Source organism: Melitaea cinxia, chromosome Z (assembly GCF_905220565.1).
Source record: "Melitaea cinxia chromosome Z, ilMelCinx1.1, whole genome shotgun sequence".
In the NCBI taxonomy this organism is placed as follows: Eukaryota; Metazoa; Arthropoda; class Insecta; order Lepidoptera; family Nymphalidae; genus Melitaea; species Melitaea cinxia.
In genome coordinates, this window is record NC_059424.1 from 14,898,582 (window position 1) to 14,912,685 (window position 14,104).

Genomic DNA, 14,104 nt, shown 5'->3' on the forward strand with positions numbered 1-14,104 from the left:
AGGGCGACAGTAGTGTGGAGCACCCACTCGAACGCCAGAATATCCACTAAAATCAACATCTGTTTTCCGCTGGCACCTTAATGGGAATACCATGGGATCGCTATCACGTTCTATCACGACGCCTACGGTGTTGGCCTTTCGGCCCCGTCGGAAGCAACGCTCAAAGGTTCCAAGTCAATCCCACCGCCGTCTGCCGGAAGGAGACGAGGTCTAGGAACGCCCCTACGTCATGAGGCCAGGCACGTCCTCGTCTGCCAGGTCATACCGAGCGGCCCCGCAGATGCTGGAGGGAGCCCGACTGTATCGCACCCGGTCGGTATGCGCTTTCGCGCCTTAGGGTGGGCAAGCGAACACACCCGCCCCATCTCTCTAGTGCGCTCACGGGTCCTCTCTGATAGAACCAGAGCGGTATCCGGAGTGCATCCTCGGAGCGCGACCCAACGGCCCCGGTACACCAATGCGCTTTTGCATCTCCCGCGGGGACGCGCCCAGTAGGAGATCCAGCAACTCCCTTGGGAAAGTAACTTAAACCAAGTGCATTTAACAATAACATCTAGTGTAGGTATTTTAATCTCATAGATCAAAATAATGATCGTGTACAACGTCTTTAATATAATTATTGGGTGCTTACATCTATACTAATATTATATATAAAGCTGAAGAGTTTGTTTGTTTGTTTGGACGCGCTAATTTCTGGGACTATTAGTCTAATTTAAAAAAAATCTTTCAGTGTTAGATAGCCCCTTTATCGAGGAAGGCTATAGGCTATTTTTTTTAATAAATGCGTGTGAAAATGCGTGTGTGCTGGGCACAGCTAGCAAAAAATATATCTTAAGAGGAAAGGGTACCTGAGAGACTTTTGGAAGATAGGTATTTGAATAAAATGTTCCTGTCTCGCTGTAGGTAGGTATGCCACCGCCGCGCCCGAGCTAAGAGAGGAACATCTGCAGCTCAGAGCGCTTAAGGTAGATTAAGGTAGAATAAGGTAGGTTAATTACCAGAACAGCATTTTGTATTTCGACTGTTAGCTTTTCCCAAAATCATGCCATTTTTTATTTTATTTTTAGTAACAAAAAAAAACCTTCAGGAGTATGTTCTCGTTTAAATATGTGTAAGTTTTTTATTGAATGTCGCTAAATTTATAAAAAAAAAATTATGTTACAAAAATATTTGGTCATAGTGTCACATTATCCAGTCAGGCAACAGTCGACTACGTTTGTATGGAGATAGAGTTGATATCCGTTCCTCTTAACTGACTCTTTTTGACTGAAACTGTGATTGTGAAAATCGTCAAGCATAAACAAACGATGTACCTAAATTCTTTCTATAACTGAGGCCTCGATAAGGAACAATAAATTTTGTTGCAATATTTGTTGCAATTTTATCCAAAAAGTTGAGTGAAGCTTAGTATGACGTAATAACTTTTACAATAGACAACTTTTACTGGTACGCAGCATTTTTTTAAACAGAGTAAATAAATATAACTTGATAACTTTATTTTATTATTCTTACATAAACCTTATTTTTATTTTTATAATTTTACATAAACGGACATAATAAATATGTTTCAGCGTTTTCAGAGTTTTAGAAATAATGATTAAGATATATTATATTTATATGAAAGTAACCAAGTTATTAGCAGGAAATATCTAGTGTTATCATAATTTATCAAGTGCCTGTCTAAAAATTCAAACTTTCGCTTACAACTATAATAGGAGTTTAGAGTGAAAGGATTCACAGAAATAGATTTAAGTGGAAATATTAGCATATTCTATGTGTATATTACAAACTATCCTTAATTCCTCCGTTCACCATTTCTGACACGTTCGATGCTTGTGAGAGATTTTGGGATCCACTCCGAGCATATTTAAATTTCTTGAACAAATATACATTTATTAGGAATAAAATTTTCGATTCATATAAGCGATATAGAAATGAAATTAGATCACTAATTTTAAATTCTTTCTTATTTTTTTTCTGTTTAAGACGAGTTCTTTGCAGATAAGAAAGAAGAAGGAAAAAAGAACATACACAGAAGAAGATTTAAGGGAAGCGTTGCATGAAATTCAAGAGAAGAAGAAATCGGTAAGACAAGCACCTATGCAAAAAATATGCTATTCCGATATTGGACAAAATCAGTAGGTGCAAACCAAGAGGGTTCAAAATTTATCTACACAAATAAATAAAATTGGAGTGTCTGTTTGTAATATTAAAGTAACAGCTTTTTACTAAATGCATATTGATTTATACACGGTACATATACCAAAATAACATTTTTTAGAATTTTTGTCTGTCTGTCTGTCTGTTTGCTCCGGCTAATCACTGAAACGACTGGACTGATTTTGAAGGGACTTTCACTGGCAGATAGCTAATGTAATAAGAAGTAACTTAGGCTACTTTTATTTTAGAAATTTATTTATTTTGTGACTCTACGAACAGAACAATATTTTTTTTAATTCCACGCGAATGACGTCGCGGGCTTAGCTAGTATCAAATAAAACCAAGTAACGAAAAAGAAAACAACGGTATTATTAATATTTAATACGTGTCCACCTCGTATTTTGTTTTCATAATTATTATTTATCAAGGCTGATCTTTGTGGTGCTGTGTGGTTACCGCATCAAAGAATATATCCACCCCCTCTCTTGTCGTGGGTGTCGTAAGAGGCGACTAAGGGATAACACAGTTCCACTACTACCTTGTAACTTAAAAAGCCAACCGATGGCGGGATAACCATCCAACTGCTGGCTTTCAAATATAAAGGCCGAAGACAGGCAGCAGCGTCTTCGGTGCGACAAAACCAGCCCTGCGGTCATCAACCCGTCTGCCCAGCGTGGTGACTATGGGCAAAAAACATGAGAAAAACACGCCAAAAATGGCGTGAACTTGTGGAGGCTTATGTCCAGTAGTGGACTACGAAAGGCTGCTGTAATTGTGATTGCAGGCTGATCTTTAGCTTACTTACATTTCTTTAAAATTCACAGAACAGATTATTGTTGAATTTTAAAGGTGGAATTACTATTTACTTACTACATAGGTACCTAATTTGTTTTTAAATTATAGGCTCTATCAATGTTTAGAAGAATAAATAGGTGTTTTATTTTCTTTATAGTGTTTTATTAATGTTAATATGTTGATTTTTAAATAACTATAATTCTTCAATAAATAAATTATTAAAATCCAATCTCTCTTTACATTATTATAAAAATTCGCTCTTTATTCCTTTTCTAAGCTGGTGGACGCGAAGTGGTCTAGCGGGTGGACGCAAATTGGATTTTATGGACGCAAACTGGGTAAATCGCCTAATTCTGAAGTTTGTCTTTAAAAAAATAATAACAAGATGTTTCGAACAAAACTGAAGATTAATCCTTAAATAGACTATATATTAAACACAGTAAATATTTTTTTATAGAAATTAGTGCTGGGACGTTTTTAGTTTCTTCTTCAAACTTGCCAACTACACTAAATGGACGCGAACTATTTTATTTATATTATATATAATATTTAACATATTTTTTATTACTATATAATATTTAACATATTTGAAATACCACATATTATAAAAGTCCCAAACTGCGTTCGTCTCTTTGTTTGTTCGCGATAAAATCAAAAACCTTTCATCGGATTATAATGTTGAACTCGTTACAACTTCATGCCAAATGTACGTAATATAGTACGTAATATAGACTATTGTATAGGCATAGTAGAATAGAAAGAATGTAATGTAAGGATAGTATGCAATATAAATAAATATAGATTTAAGATTACCTATGTAATTTTCGTGGGATAGCACTGCACCAGCGTTCTTTAGGACGAGCCTACTCTGCATTATATTGTAAGGATAACTGACTATATCCATACTAATTTTTAAAAAAAATGTCACGTGGAATAAGATAATTGGAAAGCTATTTAGTTTTAAATTCTGCGGCTACGTTCACATAGGTCTAGAAATGCTCGGCAAGGCATCTAAATTGCAGCAGTAATTTTTTGTGGATGAAGAACACTTCATAAAGACTATTGTAAACGTAATTAAAACTAAATTATTTTGTACCAACAAAAATGCTATAAAAATAGTGAAAAATTCTGGCTGTAAGATGGCATACGTAAAGAACTATCTGCTGAATTAGCTAATTAAATTACAAAATTAACAAAATCTACTTGAAAACTAATTACATCAGCCAACATATGCAATTCCCATAACATATAAGCGAATTTCATTTTAGTAAACATTGTCTTTACACAAACATTTAATTGTTATAACATAGAGAAACACTATTTTACCATTTTAATGCAACTTTTTTATCATATTTTATTTAATTTTAATTTTATTTTCAAACAGCATACAACAATACAATTAATTCATAAGACAATAAGAATGATTAAGCCAGCAAACTTTCCACTTATATCTATAAACGTGAAATTATTACTTAAAACGCCAACAAATATATTACACAATACAATAAAATATACATATGACATAAACGCTACACACGCTACACACTTAACGGCCCCCAGTAGGATTTTCTCCTGCGTCGGGGGCCCAGACCACGACAAACATCTATATGGCCAATACAAATATCTGTCGTGAGCGGGGATCAAGCCCGCGACCGCCAGCGCAACAGTCAGTTCTGTGACCGCTGCGCCAGCGTGTCGTCTATACATATATATATATATAACACGAAAAAAAATTATATTATATAAATCGAACATAACTACAAACTGACATTGGAAATAATTTTGAGAAACAAATAATACCGATATAGCCAAAAATAACAATAGCTTGAAACATTAACTCAAATTTCGATTAGCTTTTTTTCCTTTTTTTCCCTTTCAATGAGTATTTGTACTTGCTGAACAAGTCAATGTCATTATACCGGTATATATTTTACTAGCTGTTGCCTACGACTTCGTCCGCGTCAATTTCTGTTATTATGATCGCAATTGAAAAGTTTTTAAAAGAATATATTTTAAAGTACTTCTCCGTAAATGATATTTTTAGTTTTATTTGCTTGTGGGAGTATTGGGATGTGAGGTATAAGCACTGTTTGACCAACTGCTGGACCAGTCAAAACTATTGCTACGATTACGTTGGTGCGCAGAAATTTGACTTGAAGTCGGGTCCCGTTACATAAATTTGGTGGTTTAAGATTTATATGTAAAATTATTTGAGCACCTATTTTTAACTTGAGGGAATGTGGGGGAAGGCCACTCGCGTTCAAAGATTTAAGAAACTCCTGTGGTCCTGTGGGTGGTGGTCGCATCTTCTTGATCCATTACATTATCAATAGATGGGTAGATAACTACATCCCCTAGAAGTTTAGTTAAAATTAGGTCGTTAATTCCGTCAACGCTACTGTTTCTCGCTGCCAATATTGCCCTTCGACACGTACATTGATAATCTTTATTTTCTATTTCGACGATATCTGGGTAAACTTGCGATATTAAATTCTCAATGCTAGTCACTCTTTCTCCTAAATCGCGATCAATTAGAATTTTATTTTCAAAATGAGGTACTTTTCCGTCTCCTATTAAAAGTAACTTTGAGAGAAAATTTGTACTACCTCCCTCAAATTAATGTGCTCTCATATTTGTTGATAGTTTTAAGGTATGAACCAACTTCCATAATGCGGAACTTTTAAGGCAACACTTTACAATGTCTACTCTCGTTCCCCTTACTTTACCGGTAAAGTTTGTCGAAAATCTCCTACAAAAATAGCGCTAATAGATAAATAATAAGCTTCCAATATCTCTAAGAGTCCTATCTAGAGCCTCTGCATGAGTTCTATAGATCATGGTACATTCTCCCAGACTATCAAAGTGACGTCTTGCAAAACTTTTCCCAATGGGTCATTTTTGCGAATAGAGCACACGCTATCTTTCTGTGAAGAAACAGTTAGAGGCAGTTTAAAAGTGGAATAAGCTGTTCGTTCACCTGCTAATAAAGTTGCAGTGATTCCCGACGACGTTACTGCCAAAGCTAGTTTTCCCTGAGACCTTACTTCTGCTATCAATATCATAATACTCTTAATCAACAATACATTTATTTGATAAGGATTAATAATATGTTGGTAGCGGAACTGTGTTATCCCTTAGTCGCCTCTTACAACACCCACGGGAAGAGACGGGGTGGCTATTTTATTTAGTACCACTGCCACACAGTACACGCTACCACCTTGGAACTTAAAAAGCCGACCGGTGGCGGGATAACCATCCAACTGCTGGCTTTGAAATACACAGGCCGAAGACGGGCAGCAGCGTCTTCGGTGCGACAAAGCCAGTACTGCGGTCACCAACCCGCCTGCTAGTATATATATAATTCTTGTGTCACAATGATAGTTACAATACTCCTCCGAAACGGCTGGACCGATTTTTATGAAATTTGGGGTGCATATCGGGTAAGTCTGAGAATGGGCCAACATCTATATTTCATACCTCTAAGTACTAAGGGGGGGATTAAGGGGGTTAATAACATATATGGCAAAGCAATGTTTGCTGGGTCAGCTATATATATAGTTATGTCGGCAAACAAGCGTAAAGCTCACCTGATGGTAAGCGATCACCGTAGTTTATAGACGTTGCAACACCAGAAGCATCGCAAACACGTTGCCGACCCTATCCCCAATACCCCCAGAAGCTCTATAGTACTTACCTGCTCAATACTATGATCAGGAAATTTCATGTTGTACCCTACCTCAGTTAAAAGCATATATGTCATGAAAAATATTTATGAAATATTTCACTCAAATGTAACAGACATTTGATTTTTAAAATGTTTAGTAAAAAAAGTCATATATATCTATACGATATACGATTATCGAAAAGGAACAAAATGAAATTTAAAGTCAGGCCACTACAATTATTAACTAAATAATTAAATGGATCTGGTTGAAATTCTAATCTACATTTACACGTCTAAACTTAATGGTAATTATTAAAATTAACTGTACCGGGAACTAGAAACAGAAATATAAACGAATACTGTGAATACCCAGATAATGATGAAGACCTTGATACCGTTTATCCATCTTTTTATGATCTCAAATTGAAATTGGGACAGTCCACTTAGTATTGCCATTTAATTGAAATTTTCAATTGATTGATTCAGCCTGTTACATTCCACTGCTGTAGGAGAAGGGCCTTATTCACTACGCTACTCCACTACGGGTTGACGGATATATTATAACCTACTATGAGTAGCGATCACTATTAGGTACTTGTGATAACAATAGGCATCCACAGCCTTGTCCTCTCCGAGGCACGGTGGGCACACATACAAGGACTAACATCCTGATGGGAAACAAATATTTGAAAAAATACAAATATCCATCCGAGCGGGAATCAACTCCGAAATCGTCGGTATTTCAAACATATTGTCCATACGGGTAAACTTAACAGCGTAAGGCGCGTAAAATGTTATTTCATGTTGTATAAATTTTAAATAGTTACTTTTTTACAATATAATACTATCAAATTTCACTGGGTGTGTAAGTAATAAAAAAGTATTAAGGAATATCAAGGCGCGACTTTCGGTGAATAAGCGGGAATGGTAAAAGATGGTTTGGCACGTTTACGTACATCTTCTATCCGAGAAAGCCGATTGCCGCGGCGCCAAAATCATAAAACAAAGTATCCCGCTACGCCCCACTTCGCATAGCGTGTACAATCGACAAGTGACTTTGGAACTGTTCAATTGACCACTTGCAAATGTAAGTAGATTAATAAAATATACAATATCGAAATAAAGAATAACGGGGAGGACGAAATCAAATAATAATAATAACAAAAAACTTTTATATACCACAAAATTTAATAGTAAAGACGGAAAAAATTTAATAGCCTACTGGCGGCGAATTTGTAAGTCCGTCACTGTATTAAAGGTTAGATATATCTACATTGTACATCTATACATTAAAATTGCGCGGACGAAGGAGTATGAATTTTCGTATACTTATAGTTTATATAGAGAAGGAGTACAGAATGCTAATATATTTTTTTTAATTATGTAAGTCAAAGCGGTCGTCAAACAGCAAAAGGTAACTGCTGTAAATTGTTGAGAAATTCCCTCGAGTGTTTATGGGCTCCATCATCAAACCTGGTCCTGCGACACAGATGACCACACAGCAGGTAATTGCTATAAATCGTTGAAAAGTTCCCTCGACTATCTTTCGTCTCCATCATCAGACCTTACTGGCACTTGTAACTCATATAGGTGCAAAGTTCTCATCAATAGAAACGAATCAAGTTCAAACAGCAGGTAATTGCTATAAGTCGTTGAAGAGTTCACTCGACTATCTTTCGTTTCCATCATCAGACTGAAATGGCACTTATAACTCATATATATGCAAAATTCTCATCAATAGAAACGAATTAAGTTCAAACAGCAGGTAATTGCTATAAGTCGTTGAAGAGTTCCCTCGACTATCTTTTGTCTCTAGTCTCTCTTTGTAGTGCTTTATAGTACTTAAGGAAAATTTACTAGTCACCCGTACGATTTTTGAAAGTTTCCCTCGATTTCTCTGGGATCCCATCATCAGGTCCTGGTTTCCTTATCATGGTACCAAACTAGGGATATCTCCTTTCCAACAAAAAAGGTACTGTGTGGCTACGGTACTAAAGAATATAGCCACCCCCTCTCTTCCCGTGGGTGTCGTAAGAGGCGACTAAGGGATAACACAGTTCCGCTACCACCTTGGAACTTAAAAAGCCGACCGGTGGCGGGATAACCATCCAACTGCTGGCTTTGAAATACACAGGCCGAAGACGGGCAGCAGCGTCTTCGGTGCTACAAAGCCAGTACTGCGGTCACCAACCCGCCTGCTCAGCGTGGTGACTATGGGCAAACACATGAGTTCACGTTATTTTTGGCGCTAACTTGTGGAGGTCTATGTCCAGCAGTGGACTGTATAGGCTGTAATGATGATGATGATGAACAAAAACAAAAAAGAATTATCAAAATCGGTTCATAAACGACGCAGTTATCCCCGAACATACATTAAAAAAATCGAATATATAAAATTCTAGTGTCGCGGTGTTTATAGTTAAACTCCTCCGAAACGGATTGACCGATTCTCATAAAATTTTGTGTGCATATTTGGTAGGTCTGAGAATCGAACAACATCTATTTTTTTTCACCCTTCTACCACCTATACCTATTTTTAAATAGCGTTTAGCGGCAAGACAACGTTTGCCGAATCAGCTAGTATGTTTTCTTGAATGCATCGTTATCATTGAGGCTACAAGCTAATCGGGCTACGATAAAGATTTGAGTCGTGAAGTGGGGGAGGAGGTGGGCAGTTGCTTGCTTCTTCCCCTTTCTCATCATCTAAATTCAGACGTTAGATGACGTATAAGTTTAAGAATAACAGAATTAGTAATATCTTACAGCATTGACAATAGCTACAATAAAATAAATAGCTTATACTTAGTAGTAAAATAACTAGAGCAAAACTTTAATTTCTATAGCAAAATACTAATGGTAGGTATTACTTTTAAGGATAAATTCTTTTGGTTTTTAGTTACCGAATGTAGGGTTAGTTTATCCCGTGCGCAATCAGGGCTTAGTAACATGGCCTATATTCAGTGCGTATTTTCGTCCTCGTGACCCCAACACACGTTGAGTTAATATATATATATGTATACTCTTTTGTTTAATATTATAGAAGTTAACAACCGAATCTTAATAATTTATAAACTTATAATTTAAATTATTTACGGTCGAAATCCGACAACTAGGCGACCACTAGTTAATATGAAACCATTGAAAATATATAAAGCTTCCAATTCGAAGAGGTCTCCATTCTCTTTACCAGCAACAAGCCACCAACACCGCAGTCCTCTAAACGTTGAGGCCAGTTATTAATAGAAGCATGCACTCTTTCCATGGGAAAATTCTTCACTGTCAATCGTATGGATTAGGGACTCCAAATTATCATGGCATTTAGATCATAAATCATAATCCAGTGGATTAAGATCGGAACTAGATGAATGCCAGTCTTCAGCTCTGATGAAGACCGGAACTTTGGCTTCTAACCAAGGTTGGGTGGATCGAGCTTCAAGACCCGGCGCAGAGTCTTGCAGAAAGGACTATTCTTGGTTATTGAACATAGTATTGTTAAGGGACGTATCTACCTCCTCAAAAATGGTGTCTTGATATCTTTTTAACAAAAATATAGCTAAGTCACTCCTTCATAGCTAACTTCCCACCAAACCATCTCTGAAGTGCCCATAACAAGAAGGACAATGCCCACGTTTTACTCTATTGACTAATTGGGAATAAATACGGTTATTTTGTTTGTTAAAATATTGCTCAATTGTAAAAAAATTGTTGTGACCTCCCTTTGCTTAAGTAGTTGTTTTGATTTTGGCACCCTATTCTTTTTTTAATTATCAGTTAAGAAATGACCAGTGCGGGAACTCTTATAGGCTGCAAGTCTTGAGTCATCTTTTAAAATATGCGACATAGTTCTAGGCTCATCTTTCGAGATAAAAACTTTTGCTTTCGTAAAAGATTTCATCAAATTATTTCCCTTAGTCCAGATCTTTTTCTGTTACAAACGGATAATCAGGGTTTCATTATACGGATTATACTTATCAATAGCCCGGTACACAAACAGTTGACTAATACCAAGCGTATGGAGAGTTTTATTAATTGTATATGGCTCCTTACCTACTTTATAGGCACTACTAAAAGTGATATTAATGGAACCCAATCGTTACTCCACCAACGATCTGTACAAAGAGGCAAGAGTTCTGCGAGTAAGGCAATTATTCATTCTCCACGTCTGTCTAAGCGCACTCAAAACAATCAGAAACTCTTCACTATATGGTGATAGTTAGCCTAAAGGCCCCATAAGATACCTCTACCACACTTTAAAACTTCATTCGCAAAAAGATTCCCTTCTTTTATTCATCCATTTATACACAATAACGTATCATCCAAATGCTCTCCCAGGGACTGCACCATATTCACAGCTAAAACCAAATTGACTAATTTTCTTTTAGTCCTGGATTACACCGAGACTGAATGTTTAACGTCTGAGATTGTGCCATAGTGTTGGGATAAATATTATCAATATGTTCTGATAAATTTTAGTTACCTTTAAGGTATTTATATTCCTTTCGTTTAGTTGTACTTTAATGCATATTTAATCCACTTAACTATCAATATGTATCCTGCATGCGTCTATTTCCGTGGCAACCTGTAGCTATAGTAGCGGCCCAAGATACAAGCGTAGCTTAGTTTGGGTCCCACTAGCAAATACTGTACATTCTATGCAAATGTAGTTTACTTGAATAAATAAATAAATAAATCTTAAAATTTATATCATAGACAAAATTATCAAAGCGGGTTTATAACAATAGGTAAAAATTATTATTAATAAAACAAGATAACACTAAGATACTCAAGAACTATTATAATAATATTATTTGTGTAATGCAATCACAGCGATTCGGTTCTGTTCACCACCCCACTCTATTTTAATATCACAAAATATTTTATAGTGTATTGGCGCGAAAATCAGAAAACACAATGAACAATCACATAAAAAAGACAGATTCCAAATTCAAACGTTTTGTTTATAATTAATTGTAGGTAACAGTATATATGGCCAGACTATGTATATACTATACATGTTTTTGTCAGTTTTATGAGTGAAAATTTACATTTGTGAAACAAGTCTGAATAAAAAACATTAGATACTGGGACGCTTACGAATTAACTGATTACGTTGACTTAATGGCAAGTGCTACATTTATGAATACAAAATATGTCAGTCTTCAACACATCTGATCTGATCAGGTGCACCACAAATTAAGTCAAAAATATATTAAATAATAATTTATGAGTCTTATTACTAAGCATTACATTTAACCCTTCAGAGTAAATGTTACTTCATCTTCAAATAGTACCTACCTAAATAATAACTATATCGCGTATAAATAATACCTACATTTTTTTTACCATAGTTCGGAGTTGGGACATACGAGAAGATGAAAATTAACGTGAGTTACGTCGTCGCAGAGCGGAAATAATAGTAGTCGATAAACTCGGAATCTAGAGTAAAAAGTAGGTCAGGTAGTTTATAATAAATTTATAAGGTGCCGACGGTAAATAGAGAAGTGTATGCTGTTTTGAGAAGGTATACTAATCGATTTCATTAAGATTTCACTAACATTGCTATTACGGTAAAACCTATTTCAGTTTTGATGTTAGAATAGCTGGTTGGTGGCATAGTTTGCATTTGGTTTTCGCTCCACGATTGTTGCTTCGATTAGCTTCTCAAGTACTTAATATTTATATTTTAAAATGTATTATGTACCTATACACACACTAGAATACTCGAGATAAAAAAAATGTATGTTAATCTAAATTGTTAAAAAAGTATCTTATGGCTTACTATTTGTCGCTAAATTCGCCATGATTGTCTTTTCACCTTTGAATGATATAAATATGTGTGAATTGTTGTTGAATATATATATATATATATATATATATATATATATACACTAGCTGTGCCCGCGGCTACGCCCACGTTGAAATCAGCAAACTTCCAATGAAACTCTCATCAAAATCGGCTTAACTGTTCCGTAAACCTTCCTCTTGAAGCCCTCTCTCCATTGGTGAAACCGCACAAAAATCCGTTCAGTCGATTTTGAGGGAATCGATTACATAGATTTTTGGGGACTTTGTTTTAAGAGTATAATACACCAACTGTTGCCCGCGACTACGTCAGCGTGAAGCGCGCGTCGCGTCGAACAAAATGGTTCGTTGAATTTGTCAGAATTGTAGTATAAAATAATGTGGTAATAAATTGTAGTGTAAATATAGTTAAAACATACTGCATGCAATTTAGTTTTTAATATGGTTCTACATAAATATATGCAACGGAATAGCATAACGCACGCTCTTCCGCGACTCCGTGACGACAGGGGTAAATAAAATATCCTAGTAATAAATTATCCTAGTAACGTAAAAATTAGATATCGTATAAAATATATATTTTTTGTACTACATAGGGTTGCAAACGCGGTTATTTTTCTTTAAACCGAACCTGCTGTATATGTTTCATACAAACTATCAACCCCAATTAAACGCCCTTAGCGATGGAATATCGCAAAATCCGTTCTTAGCGGACGTCTACTAACTATAATCTACAGCCCTGCCAAATTTTATCTTGTTCCATCCTGGATGGATGGATCATCCAGCGATTTTTGTGTCAGTGACCTTTCTCTTTTATATGTATATAGATTACGATGCATTATTTGGACACCTCCTCACCATCTATAGAGCATACATTTTAAATTTCAAGTCTCTTACTTCTAAAACATAGGACTTTCATACAAGCTTTCAACCCTCGTTTTACGCGTCAAATCCGTAAAATCCGTTCTTAGCGGATGTCTACGCCCTATAAGGAACCTACCTGCCACATTTCAAGTTTATAGCTGTTATAGTTACGGAGATTTTGTGATGAGTGAGTCAACTTACCATCCCCGGTTTTAACTCCAAAAGGGAGTTGATTTCTAAAGATACAATATTTGGACACCTTCTCACCATCTATAGAGCATAAATTTTAAATTTCAAGTTTCTTACTTCAAAAACATAGGATTTTCATACAAACTTCCAACCCCCGTTTTATCCCCTTAGGGATCGAGTATCGAAAAATCCGTTCTTAGCGGTAGTTTACGCAATAAGGAGCCCACCTGCTAAATTTCAAGTTTGTAGGTGTTATAGTTTCGGAGATTTTGTGATCAGTGAGTCAACTTATGATCCTCCGTTTTAACCCTAAAAAGGGGTTGATTTCTTAAGATACATTATTTGGACACCTTTTCACCATCTATAGAGCTTATATTTTAAAATTCAAGTTTCTTACTTCAAAAACATAGGACTTTCATACAAACTTCCAACCCCCGTTTTACCCCCTTAGGGGTCAAGTTTCGTAAAATACGTTTTTAGCGGATGCCTACCTCTTATAAGGAGCCTACCTGCCAAATTTCAACTATATTACGCTGAAGTGATGATGATGATAACCGCTTTTCTATGCCATGTCCTATACCCAAAGGTTGTCTGGAAGAAATCGCTCTTCGCTGTTTGTATCTTTTAATG